At 32.6% G+C, this 14756-nt stretch overlaps 1 protein-coding gene across 2 annotated transcripts in view; it reads left to right on the top strand.

The window, feature by feature from the left end:
• The window catches only part of LOC149679837 (cadherin-like and PC-esterase domain-containing protein 1), a 121864-nt gene that overhangs the window by 82120 nt on the left and 24988 nt on the right, over positions 1-14756 (top strand). The window lies entirely within an intron of this gene.

Below are 14756 nucleotides of genomic sequence, written 5' to 3'. Positions count from 1 at the left end.
TCTCATTGGTTCTTGAAAACTCACGTCAGCGCGACGACGCGAGTGACGAAAATTACAGTCATGTTTTCCGACTGAGGAGAGGCGAAATAGCCCGGCGCCTCCTTTTACGTCCCCCCTTGTATTTTGAAAGGGGGACTGGCACTATGGCGCGCGAATACAAAGGCATCTTATACCTTCTCTCTGAGATACTGATATAACTTCTTGATACTACATAATCATTTAACTCTCTCTAATAAAAATTCGTCGATGTTAGAGGCATTAGAATATTTTTTGATTCTTAGTGATCATGCATTTCGTTGTGCAAACATGGTAATTATAAATTGGTTTACAAAAATATTAGCGCTATTATTCATATACGCGACTTTTCCTCGTGATTCTTGAACGGGCAAACATTTTCCCCGGTTGTTTGCGAGGATCTCTATTTACTTTGCCACTTTCTGTTAATTCTATTTGCTTTTGGTAATATCTACACTCACCTTTATGGAAGTCCAAAATTTGGCAAACATCTGTCAGGATAAAAAAAAGAAGAGAGACTGTTAGTTTAATTTTCAATTTTTAATTAAGTAGAAAATTAATGAAGTGGTTCGTAGCTAAATTACCTTAGTTATACGTGTACATGGCTGAAATTTAAAAATGTTAAAAATAAATTCGTAATTGAAAAAATATTAAAAAAATAGAATATTGTTTATTTATTTGTAATTTTACTGACTCTTCCTAAGTAATCCTTTTCCTATGAAATTTGAATAGTTAATATAAGTTTTTAAATATACACTGAAGGTTAAATGTTACCTTGCAGGCCTCTCGCACCATTTTCAAAAATTCATGGCGCGCTTCTAAACATTTCTGTCGATAAGTACCAAAAGTTAAATAGACACATTGAATTAACGAAATTAAACGCTCCTATCCATTTAATGTGTTTAAAATAATACCTTTTTACACTCCTCAGTATTTACATGGGTTTTGAATATAAACGTTAGAAATTGTTCATCCCCTATAAATACAGTTTCAATTTTTTTAAGCCTAATCCCTATTAGTTAATTAATTTTCGTAATGAAGTTGCAATTACTTTGCTTCGCATTGCAGGTTTTACTCAAGAAGTCTTTGCAAAATAACTTTTCTTTTATGCATTTTTTCTGATATTCGTAGACACGTATAGTATATAAGTTACGTATTAAAGGCCGAGATCCAACGATAAGGATTATGGACGAACTGAAAACCGAACATCGAGAATAACAATCGGCGACCGTTGCTAGCGATGTCCGTCAATATTTTGAGAATTATAGCAGGCTAATAAAAGATGAAAATTAAGCGACGCACTATTGTTTATCTACAGATCTTCTAGAACCAATTTGCACCGTAGCCCATTGTTATATCTATTCTCGGTTCGTCTCGAACCCTTTTCGTTGGATCTCGGCCTTTAAGTAACGAAATGCAAAAATTAATCTCTGTTACTTACGCCATCCATGGCTTTATAATAGTATTTGAAGGTCTAATTTAATGAATATTAAAAACACTATCAATAGGTATTGAACCAAGTGACTCGTCGGGATCCGAGAGTTATTAGCCCCTCGTTCAGAATTTAGTAAATATTCTCACCCTAAACAAATAGTCACAGGTCTGTAATATTTTTAAATCAAATTAACGTTAATATTAGATTGACTACCATCAAAACAATTAATTTCTCTCACCTTATTGAAATCGTATTTTGCCTGTCATTAAAATTTAATTTAATCTCGATTAAGTGTAGTTGATATTAACGAGTTTTATAACGTACCGCGCACACCCTGGAATAAATTCCATTAATATCGTCTTTGATCCAATCATATCTCTGTAAATTTAAAGTATATTTAATGTTGAATTTAACTTAACACTATTTTTGTCTGTCTGACAGAGTAATTAGCGACATTGTCTGTGTCTCCAGTTAGTTTAACATTTTTACTAATTCTTTGTTGGAAGGAATTCAACTTTACCTTCTTGCATTCTTTGGACAAAGAAGCGGTTCGTTTTGCTTCCCAATCCTCACCTAATTAAATTAATGAAATATTTAAGAAACAGATTAATTAATTAATACGAATCCCGATTTGTCGCGTGAAGATCGTCCGTAATTATTATTTTTGCAAAAAGGGTTGTACCAAAAGCAAATAGAAGTATAGGAAAATGAGGCATGGAAGATAACAACCCTTCTCACCGAGATGAAAACCAGCGTAAACCGTATAACATTTACCAAGCATGTGAGAGAGGCAAAAATACTAACATTGCAATTGGTCGACCAAAGAAGCTTTGGAAAAAGCGAGTCTGGTCATCGTTAAAATTTATTTGTTTATGGAAACTATCTTTATAAAAGATTACATTTAGAACCCTTTCATATTAAAGCGCTCTTACCTTTGGGTCCGCAATAATAATTTATAGTTTCTTGGCATTTTAATTCACTGTCGTAGACCTGTGCATGAGCATGTAGAACTAACCCTAATCCAACCATATGGAAAACGCAAATTAACCCCCATTTCATTTTGTCGTTGCGCTTAGCTTTTTCAGATACGTTTTAAATGTTGAATTATCTTGTACGAGAACTTCAATTTTATACTCCCTAAATGCCATTAACATTATCATAAGACATTGTCGTGACTAAAGACGATTTTGTTAAATGAGTTGTTTCTCCTACTTTTTAAATAGTTTTTTATTTTTCTCTATTTAAACACATTTAGATTAACTAACATTTATGGTTCAAAACATTCGTAAGCCAATCACTGTGATTCTTCATCTTTTGTGTAACTTAAACCTGTTGACGTCATTAGTCTCTCCGTTGATACAACAACGCTTGTTTTCCATAAAAGGATTTTAAAAATATTTTATCACACCCTTCGACAATTTGCTAAACTATCAAACATGAATCGGTCACAGCAAATGGTAGAATATTCATTGACAAAATTATTAGAATAGATATTATATTTAGCTTTATTTTTTTTAACACATAATATATAATTATTAATGTTATGTTACGCTATTTAATCGTAACATTGATCTTCTTAATTGACTTTGGTTCAATTAGTTTTTGGGCTTGCAGACAGTCTGAAATCAATCAACACCAATTAGATTGAAAATTGCAGTTTCTCCGTAACTTTACGTCACATAAAAGGCAAATAAAAATAACAGAAAGTTATTGGGCACTGAAAGGAGTACTGATAGTGCCTACGGTAAGATGATTACGACACCAAAGGCGACTTTTACTCGAGGGGCAGTAAATATTTTCCCCCGATTGTCTGCGAGTCTTAGTTTACTTCTTCGTCATGCACTTTCTCTTTTTTCTATTTGCCTGTGATCGTATCAACACTCACTAATAAGTTATTCCAAAATTGGTCTGCGGCCTATTGAGAAAACATAAAGAGAATTTGGTATAGTTAAACTTTTAACTTTTAAATAAGGCAGAAAATTAATAAATTAAAAGTTAATTAAACGTTAATTGGCTATATTACCTTAACGAAACGTTCACATTTCTAAAAATTTTAAATGTGAATAATATAAAAACATAAATGAAATTATATAAAAAAAATAGAGTTTTGATTTTATAACTGCGATTTACTAACTTTTTCAAAGTCCCTTTTATCCTATGAAATTTGAAAATCAAATTTTTAATTGTGCACTAATGATTAAATATTACCAGGGATAGATTTAATTTTAGAAGTAGGAATGGAGAACGGTTAGTATTTACTTCAGTCCGACTCATAGACCACCCAGTATAGAGCCCCTCCCTCCAACACGTAACGAAAAGTTTAAATTATCTTATTGGCTGCTCACTTAAACTACGTTTTGATGACGTTGCTGATGGGGACGGCGAAAAATACTTAATTCCTTTTTACCTCTGTCGCTATGACCCTCCCGCCTCTTCTTTCATACCCCCCCCCCCGTCCCGTGGAAGGGGGTCCGGGACTTTGACGCGCGCCCACATTACTCTGTTCTCCATTCCTACTTCTAAAATTAAATCTATCCCTTATGCTACCTTGCACGACTCTTCCCGTATTTTCGAATTTATAAAGTGCTCTTCTCCAACTTTCTGTCGACAAGTGACAAAAGTTAAATAAAAATTCAGATTCATCGTAAATCAAGGCTACTATCCCTTTAATGTGTAAATTAATTAATACCTTTGCACACTCATCAGTTCTTTGAAACTCATCGGTGAATATCCAGTTTAGATATGCATGGTGAACTATAAATGCAGTTTTCATTTTTTAAGTCTCTAAAAATGAATTTTTTAATACGTAATGGAGTTTCAAATACATGTATCCTTTTTGCATTTTTTTTTCATGAATTCTTCGCAAGATTGCAATTTGCTTAAGCATTTCCCCTTCAAGCCCTTTAAAGGTTTAATAAGTTACGCATTAAAGGCCGAGATCCAAGGATCAGGATTAAGGGCGAACTGGAAATTGAACATCGAGAATAACAATGGGCGACCGTGGCAATCAATGTCCGTCAACAGTTTTAGAAATTCAAGGCTAACATAAGATGAGAATTAAGCGACGCTAGATTGTTTATCTTTAGTTCTTCTAGAACCATTTTTACACCGTGGCCCACTGTTATTTCGATTCTTGGTTCGTCTAGAACCCCTTTCGTTGGATCTCGGCCTTTAACTGACTAAAATTTAAAATTAATCCGTGTTAACTTACGTACATTCCCATATGTTCATGATATTTTCTAAAGACCTAATTTAATGAATATTAATAATAAAATAAATGATACTGAACCAAATCGAGTCACTAGTTGTAATCCCACAGTAATTAACCCCTCGTACCAAATTTAGTAAATATTCTAACCTGAAACAAATAGTCGCAAGTCTGAAGAAATTTTAATAAATATCATTTTAATATTAGGTTGACTACCATTAGAACAAATAAATTTATGTCACCTTTTCGAAATCATAGTTACCCTATCATTAAAATTTAATTTAATCGAGATTAAGTTGGGCTTATACTTAAAAGTAACACGTATTATAACTTACCGCGCACACCCTGGCATATACTCTATTGAAATCGTCCTTCATCCAATCATGTCTCTGTAAAATTAAATTATTTTAACATGGTATTTAAATTATCCTTGTCTATGTGTCAGCATATATTGCGACATTAATAAGTTTCCAATTTAACATTTTTATTAATTATTTGTTGGAATGAGTTCAACTTTACCTTTTTGCATCTTTTGTCATAAGATGCGACTATTTTTTCTTCCCAATCCCCAACTAAATAAATTAACAAAGTATTTAAGAAACAGATTAAGGTCTTATATTGTAACCCTAATCTCTATTTTTGGGTGAGAATCGTCTGTATTTAGAAATTTTATTGTGAGCCTTGTACCAAAAGCAAATAGAAATATTGGAAAGTAAGGCAATCACGAAAACAACCGCTTTCATCTGGAAAACTCGCGCATGTATTACCCGCTTGAGTTACACGGTCAAACGGAATCACGTTTTAAAAGCGTACGAGTGACGAAAATAGAGTATTTTGTCGTATCGCGTTAACATTACCGAAGGTTACATTATGAACTTTTTAACATGAAAGCACTTTTACCTTTAGGTCCGCAATAATAGTTAATAACTTCTTGGCATTTACCCTTATGGAGCACTATGGTAGGAAGGCCTAGAACTAACCCTAATCCAGCCAAATTCAAAATGAAAATTAACGCGGTTTTCATAATGTGGTTGCGCTTAACTTAATTCACGTTTCGAATGTGGATTTTTTTGTACGTAGAATTTTATTTTTTACTCGCTAAATACCATTAACATTATAATTAGACATTGTCGTGACTAAAGACGATTTTGTTAAATTTTTTCTCCTTTTTTACGAAACATTGTATACTTAAGTTTTTAAATCGTATTTTATTTCGATTTATTTAAACACATTTAGATTAACTAACATATATGGTTCAAAAACATCCATAAGCCAATCATCGCGATTCTTCATCTTGCGTTTAACTGAAACCTGTTGACGTCATTCGACCCCCTTCGCAACAGGAACGCCATTTGTAAACAATTTATTCAAACCCTTCAACAATTTCCTAAAATAACTAACAAGAAACGGTTCCAGCAAATAATCTAATGTTAATTCAAAGTATTGGAAGAACACATTTTGTATTTTGCTTTATTTCTTAACACATAATACTAATGTTACGTCGTTTAATCGAAACACTAATAATCTTAATTAACTTTGATTCCATTAGTTTTTCTTCTTGCAGACAGTCTGAAATGAATGAACATGCCCATTAGATTAAAAATTGCAGTTTCTTTGTAACTTTACGCCACATAAAAGACAAATAAAAGTAACTGAAAGTTATCAGGCACTGAAAGGATTGAAAGCCTTCCATAGTGCGTACAGTAAGACGGTTACGACATCAAAGGCAGGGGCAGTAAATATTTTTTCCCGATTGTCTGCGAGCTCAGTTTACTTCGTCATGCACTTTCTCTTTTTTCTATTTGCCTGTGATCGTATCAACACTCACTAATATATTATTCCAAAATTGGTCTTCGGCCTAGTGAGAAAACGTAAAGAGAATTTGGTATAGTTAAACTTTTAACTTTTAAATAAGGCAGGCTATTAATAATTTAAAAGTTAATTACCTTAACGAAACGATCACATTTCTAAAAATTTAAAATGTGAAAAAAAAAATACATAAATGAAATTATATAAAAAAGTAGAATTTTGATTATATTAACTGCAATTTACTGACTTTGTCAAAGTCCTTTTTATTCTATGAAATTTGAATAATTAATTTTTCTAATTATTCACTAATAATTAAATGTTACCTTGCAGCACTCTTCCCGTATTTTTGAATATATAAAGTGCTGTTCCCCAACTTTCTGTCGACAAGTGTCAAAAGTTAAATAAAAACTCTGATTCATCGTAATTCAAAGCTACTATCTATTTAAAGTGTTAAAAATAATTAATACCTTTGCACATTCATCGGTTCTTTTAAAATGTGTGGAGAATATCCAATTTAGATATGCTTGGTTAACTATAAATGCAGTTTTCATTTTTTTTAGTCTCTAACAATTAATTTTTTAATACGTAATGAAGTTTCAAATACATGTATCCTTTTTGCAGTGTTTTTTCATGAATTCTTTGCAAGAGCGCAATATGCTTAAGCATTTCCCCTCTAATCCCTATAAAGGTTTAATAAGTTACGCATTAAAGGCCGAGATCCATGGATCAACTTAAAGGCGAACTGAGATCCGAATATTGAGAATTATAATATTTTGAGAAATTCCAGGCTAGCGGAAGATGAAAACTGAGCGACGCTCTATTGTTTATTTTCGCTTTCTCTAGGACCACTTTGCGCCTTGACGCTATTGCCCAATGCTTAGTTCGATTCTCAATTCGTCTTTAATCCTTTTCCGTGGATCTCGGCCTTTAACTGACTAAAATTAAAATATTCAAAATTAATCCATATTTACTTACGTACATTCCCATTTGTTCATAATATTTATCAAAGACCTATTTTAATTAATATTAATAATTAAATAAATATTACGCGATATCATTTGATACTAAACCAAATCGAGGGGCCAGTCACTAGTCGTAATCCCACAGTAATTAGCCCCTCGTACCAAATTTAGTAATTATTCTCACCTGAAATAAATGTTCGCAAGTCTGAAGAAGTTTAATTAATATAATTTTAATATTAGGTAGACTAGCATTAGAACAAATCAATTTATGTCACCTGTTCGAAACCATGATTACCCTGTCATTAAAATTTAATTTAATCAAGATTAAGTTTAGTTCATAGTAACGCGTATTATAACGTACCGCGCACACCCTATCATATACTCTATGGAAATCGTCCTTCATCCAATCATGTCTCTGTAAATTTAAAGTATTTGAACATGGGATTTAAATTATTCTTGTCTATGTGTTAGCATGTAAGTTTCCAATTTAACATTTTTATTAATTATTTGTTGGAATGAGTACAACTATACCTTTTTGCATCTTTTGTCATAAGATGCGACTATTTTTTCTTCCCAATCCCCAACTAAATAAATTAACAAAGTATTTAAGAAACAGATTAAGGTCTTATTTTGTAACCCTAATCTCTATTTTTTGGGTGAGAATCGTCTGTATTTAGAAATTTTATTGCGAGCCTTGTACCAAAAGCAAATAGAAATATTGGAAAGTAAGTATTCATCGATATACTAGGGAAAACTCGCGTATGAATACCCGCTTGAGTTACACGGTCAAACCGAATTACAATTTAAAAGCGTAACGCGAGAGACGACGAAAGAAAATAAATTAATATCTCAAAGTAGGACGCTGATTGGTCGACGAAAGAAGCTCGGGTAAAAAAGCGAATCTTGTCGTCGCGTTAACATTATCGTAGGTTACATTATGAACTGTTTAACAGGAAAACCCTCTTACCTTTAGGTCCGCAAAAGTAGTTCACAACTTCTTGGCATTTAATCTTGTCGAGCACTACGGTATTAAGGCCTAGAATTAACCCTAATCCAGCCAAATTCAAAATTAAAATTAACGCGGTTTTCATTATGTGGTTCCCGTTTCGAATGTGAATTTTTTTGTACGAGAAATTATATTTTTTACTCGCTAAATACCATTAACATTATCATTAGAAATTGTCGTGACTAAAGACGATTTTGTTAATCGGGTATATCTCCTAGCTTGTAAAACATTGTATACTTAAGTTTTTAAATCGTTTTTTATTTCTCTTTATTTAAACACATTTTGATTAATGTTTCAAAACATCCATAAGCCAATCATCGTGAATCTTCATCTTTTGTGTAACTTAAACCTGTTAACGTCATTCATCTCTCCTTTGCTACAGGATCACCTGTTTTCGATAAAAACATCTGTAAACAATTTAATCAAACACCCCTGGTAATTTCATAAACTATCAAACATGAATTGATCATAGCAAATAATCGAATATTAAGAAAATTGGAAGAACATAATTTGTATTTTGCTTTATTTTTTAACCCATAACACATAATTATTATTATTGTTACGCAATTTAATCGGAACATTAATCTTCTTAATTAACTTTGTTTCCATTACTTTTTGCGCTTGCAGGAAGACTAAAATCATTGAACACCCATTAGATCTAAAAATTCAAGTTTCTCCTTAACCTTACGTCATATCAATGGCAAACAGAAATAATAAAAAGTCAATGGGCACTGAAGTAAACGAAAGCCCTCCATAGTGTTTACGGTAAGGTGTTGACGATACCATGTCTCGCTTTCTCTCTAGGCTATTTTGGAGACCAATCAGCGCCCCACTTTAATAATACCTTATCCTTTTCCTCTTTCAAACGTTAATTTGCCGACGATTGAGGCCATGGTTCTTAATTAGTGTTCGTAAATTTCGTCATCGAAAAATGATAATTATAAAATGGTTTGGCCGTGCATTAGCGCTAGTATTCAATTAACTGACTGTTCCTTATGTAAACTGCAAGGACAGTAAAGCTTTATCCACTTCTCTATGAGGCTCTGTTTATTTCGTCACTTTCCGTTAGTTCTATTTGCCTTTGGTCATATCTACACTCACTTCGACACGAGAAAAATAATTGTCGAGGGACTGTTCAGGAAAAAAGTGGTATTTTTCAATTAAATTTTCAAATATCAAATATGACTGTTTTAATTGTTGTAGTTGAGAATGACACATTTTGTGACAAAATTACCTCAACTAAAGGTGCAAATGTCTAAAATTTTAAACGTGAAATAAGACACATTAATAAAATGATATTAAAAAATAGAATATTGACTATTTATATGTACTTCTACTAACATAATATACGCTTTCTTTATTCTGTGAAATTTGAACACTTGCATTAGGTATTTTTAAATATGCAATAGAGCAAAACTTCATAGATTAAAGCAAAAGTATCCTTCATAGAAAGTTCGTCGCGCAGTCTACTCTCACAGTAGTGTCGAACCCACGCTGCGTATTACCTTCACGACCCTAGCACTGGTAAATAGGCACCTAAGGTAACGGATGCTAGTTCTAGTACCAAGAATTAAAGTTTGAATCGCCACTATCTTCGAACTATCTTCTATAAATAATTTACTGCCAAAACCTCTTATCTGGTTGGATACTTCGTGTTCAGATGAGAGTCATTTGCTTATGATTTTAAATTTTGGCGTCTACAGCCAAAGATTGGAAACTTTAAATGATGTATACTTTTGGTGTTTTTTATCTATAAACTTTTGAGTTGAATAAATCTTACCTTACAGGCCGCTTCCAAGTTTTTCAAATATACATGGCGCGTTTCCAAAATTGTCTGTCGACAAGTGACATAAGCAAAATAGAAACTTTGAAATAGGTTACTATCCCTTTAAGGTGTTAATACCTTTTTACACTCCTCAGTATATAAAAAATTTCTGAACTGCCATTTTAGGTATGTTTCGTCATCTATAAATGCAGTTTTAATTTTTTTTTAGCCTAATCCCTAATAGTTAAATATTTTTGGTAATAAAGTTGAAATTACCTGGCTGCTTTTTGCAAAATGCTTTCAAGTAATCGTCGCATAACTCCACTCCTTTTATGCATTTCTTCTGATATTCATATGATAAATTACCCAATAAAGGCCGAGATCCAACGATTTTAAAGATTATGGGCGAACTGAAAACCGATCCTCAAGAAAAACAATGGGCGACCGTGTCGATGTCCGTCAACATTTTGAGAAATTAAAAGGCTAACAGAAGATTAAAATTTTATCTACGCTGTATTGTTTATTAAATTTCAGTTCCTCTAGAACAATTTTGTACCGTGACACTGTCGCCCAATGTTCTTAGTGGATTCTCGGTTCGTCCAGAACCATTTTTATTGGATCTCGGCCTTTAACTGAATAAAATTATCTTCATTACTTACGCCCCCCATGAGTTTATAATATCTTTTGTAGACCTAATTTATTGATTAATAAAAATAATATTAATTGATTCTGAACAAAATCGAGGGGCCATCACAGTTATTAGCCCCTCGTATCAAATTTATAGTAAATATTCTCACCAAGAGCAAATAGTGACAAGTCTGATGAAAGTTTAATTAAATTAACGTTAATAATAGGTTGACTACCAGCAAAACAATTATATTTATCTCACGTTTATAAAATCGTATTCAGCCTGTCATGGAAATTTTATTTAGTGGAGAGTAAGGTTATTTCATACTAACGCGTATTGTAACCTACCTTGCAAGCTGAGGCATACATTCCATCTAGATCGTACTTGGTCCAATCATGTATCTGTAAATTTTAAGTATTTAATGTTGTATTTAAGTTACACTATTTTTGTCTGTATCTCAGCGTATTAACTGACATCGATAAGTTTCTAGTTTAACATTTTTACTAATTCTTTGTTGGGAGTAATTCAACTTTACCTTCTTGCATTCTTTGGATAAAGACGCGGTTCGATTTGCTTCCCAATCTTCACCTACATAAATGGTTTAAAGAAACAGATTAGAGTCTTATTTTTATGGATTAAATTCATCTGTAATCAGTATTTTTATTATGACCCTTGTACCAAAAGCAAATAGAAATAACGGAAAGTGAGGTAGTAACGATAAACACCTCTCTCAATCTCTCAATGAAATACTAGGAGAAACCTAATTACATTTCCCAAGCGTAAAATAGTCAAACGAAGACAAAAGTTGAGCGCGGATTGGTCGACCAAAGAAATTGAAGATAGTCTGGTCGTCGTTAACATTATTTAAACGCTCTTTACCAAAGATTACCTTTTGTACTAATTCATATTAAATATATCTTACCTTTAGCTCCGCAATAATACTTTACAGTTTCATTGCATTGTGGTTCACTTAAGCAGATCCATATTGTTTCACCTAAAACTAACCCTAATCCAGCCAAATGAAAAAGGCATATCAACGCGGTTTTCATTTTGTTCTTGCGCTTAGCTTGTTTCTAGGTTTCGAATGTTTCTTGTACGAGAAGTTCAATTTTATACTCGCTAAATAACATTAACATTATCATAAGAAATTGTCGTGACAAAAGACTATTTTGTTAATCGGGTTTTTCTCCTAGCTTGTAAAACCTTGAATACTTAAGTTTTTAAATGGTTTTTTATTTCGCTTTATTTCGCTTTATTTGAACACATTTATATTAATGTTTCAAAACATCCATAAGCCAATCATCGTGAATCTTCATCTTTTGTGTAACTTAAACCTGTTGACGTCATTCGTCTCTCCATTGCTACAGGATCACCTGTTCTCGATGAAACGGCTGTAAACAATTTAATCAGACACCCCTGCAAATTTCCCAAATTATCAAACATGAATTGATCATAGCAAATAATCGAATATTAATTAACAAAATTGTAAGAACATATTTTGTATTTTGCCTTTATTTTTTTAACCCGTAACACATAATTATTATTATTGTTAAGGAATTTAATCGGAACATTAATCTTCTTAATTAACTTTGTTTCCATTACTTTCTGCGCTTAATGCACACCATCTGAAATAGTTGAACACTTATTAGTTTTAATTAATAATTAAAGTTTCTCATTGGTCATATCTACACTCACATCCACACGATTAATATAATTGGTAGACGCCTGTCCAAGAAATAAAGAGTATTAGTTAAATAATCTTTCAAATTTAATATATGGTAGATTTACTAGTTCTAGTTGAGAATTAATGAGACATTTTGTGTTTAAATTACCTCAGCTAAAGGTCCAAATGTCTAATATTTAAAAAATGTCAAATAAAACACATTAATAAATTGATATTAAAAAGTAGAATATTGACTATTTACAAGAAGCGATATCTAGTTTATTAGGGTGAAGGTATAAGATGCCTAAGTATTCGCGCGCCATAGTCCTGCAGTCCCCCTTTCAAAATACAAGGGGGGAGGTAAAAGAAGGCCGGGCTATTTCGCCTCTCCTCAGTCGGAAAATATGACTGTAATTTTCGTCATTCTCGTCGCGTTGACGTGAGTTTTCAAGAACCAATGAGATAGATGCTGGTTATAATTTAGAGGCGGCCGGGATTAACTCCTGACCTACTATACGTTTGGACTGGAGATATTGCTAGAAATGAGGCGAATTTATAACTTCTCCCTATAGTAAATTAGATATCGCTTCTTGCTATTTATATGTACTTCTACTAACATCATATACGTTTTCTTTATCCTGTGAAATTTGAACAGTTGCATTAGGTATTTTTAAATATGCAATAGAGCAAAACTTCATAGATTAAAGCAAAAGTATCCTTCATAGAAAGTTCGTCGCGCAGTCTACTCTCACAGTAGTGTCGAACCCACGCTGCGTATGATTACCTTCACGATCCTAGCACTGGTAAATAGGCTCTTAAGCTAACGGATGCTAGTTCTAGTACCAAGAAATAATGTTTAGATCGCCACCATAAAGAACCCCAAAAACCCCTTCTCAGGTTGTTTAGTTCGTATAGAGGTTCAGAGGAGTGTCGTTAGCTTCTCAATTTACACTTTATAGCATTTACAGCTAAAGGTTGGAAACTTTGAAGGAAGTATACTTTTGGTTTTTATGTATGAACTTCTGAAAAGAATAAATATTACCTTGCAGGCCTCTTTCAATCTTTTCAAAAATACATGATGCGTTTCTAAAATTGTCTGTTGTAGAGTAAAATAGAAACTCTGAACTATCAAAATTAAACGCTATTATCCTTTTAATGTGTTTAAAGTAATACCTTTTTACACTCCTCGGTATATAAATATTTGCTTCTGAACAAATACCTTAGGAATATTACGTCATCTATAAATTCAGTTTTCATATTTACTTAAGCCTAATTCCTAATTGTTATTTATTTTAGGTAATGTAGTTGCAATTACCAGGATACCTTGCAGCGCATTGTCCCCTCAAGTAATCTTCGCAAAACACCACTCCATTTATGCATTTACTCTGATAGTCGTATGATAAATTACCCAATAAAGGCCGAAATCCAACGATTTTAAAGACTATGGGCCAACTGAAAACCAATCATCGAGAATAACAATGGGCGACCGTGCCGATGTCCGTCAATATTTTGAGAAATTAAAATTTTATCGACGCTCTATTGTTTATTAAATTTCATTTCTTCCAGAACTACTTTGCGCCGTGACACTGTCGCCCAATGTTCTTAGTCGATTCTCTTGATCGTCCTGAACCATTTTTATTGGATCTCGGCCTTTAATAGTATAAAATTATCTTCATTACTTACGCCCCCCATGAGTTTATAATATCTTTTGTAGACCTAATTTATTGATTATTAAAAATAGTATCAATTGATTCTGAACCAAATCGAGGGGCCAGTCACCGTTATTAGCCCCTCGTATCAAATTTATAGTAAATATTCTCACCTTAAGCAAATAGAAACAAGTCTGAAAGTTCAATTTGAATTAATGTTAATATTAGGTTGACTACCAGCAAAACAATTATATTTATCTCACCTCATTCAATTCGAATCCAGCCTATTAATAAAATTTAAATTTAATCGTGATTAAGTGTAGTTTATATTTTATAATAACGCGTAATATAACGTACGTTACAAGCTGTGGCATACATTCCATCTATATCCTGCTTGAACCAATCATGATCCTGTTAATTTAAAGTATTTGAACATGGTATTTAAATTATCCTTGTTTATATAGCGACATTGTCTACGTTTCCAGTTTAACATGGCCTATTTCCTTGTTGGTAGGAATTCAACTTTACCTTCTTGCATTCTTTGGATAAAGACGCGGTTCGTTTTGCTTCCCAATGCTCACCTAAATTAGTGGAAAAATATTGAAGAATAAGATTA

Source organism: Phalangium opilio, unplaced genomic scaffold (genome assembly GCF_054372755.1).
Source record: "Phalangium opilio isolate 3A_F unplaced genomic scaffold, DU_Popi_V2 ptg000041l_1, whole genome shotgun sequence".
Taxonomy (NCBI): domain Eukaryota; kingdom Metazoa; phylum Arthropoda; class Arachnida; order Opiliones; family Phalangiidae; genus Phalangium; species Phalangium opilio.
This window is presented reverse-complemented; position numbering and strand designations above follow the sequence as displayed.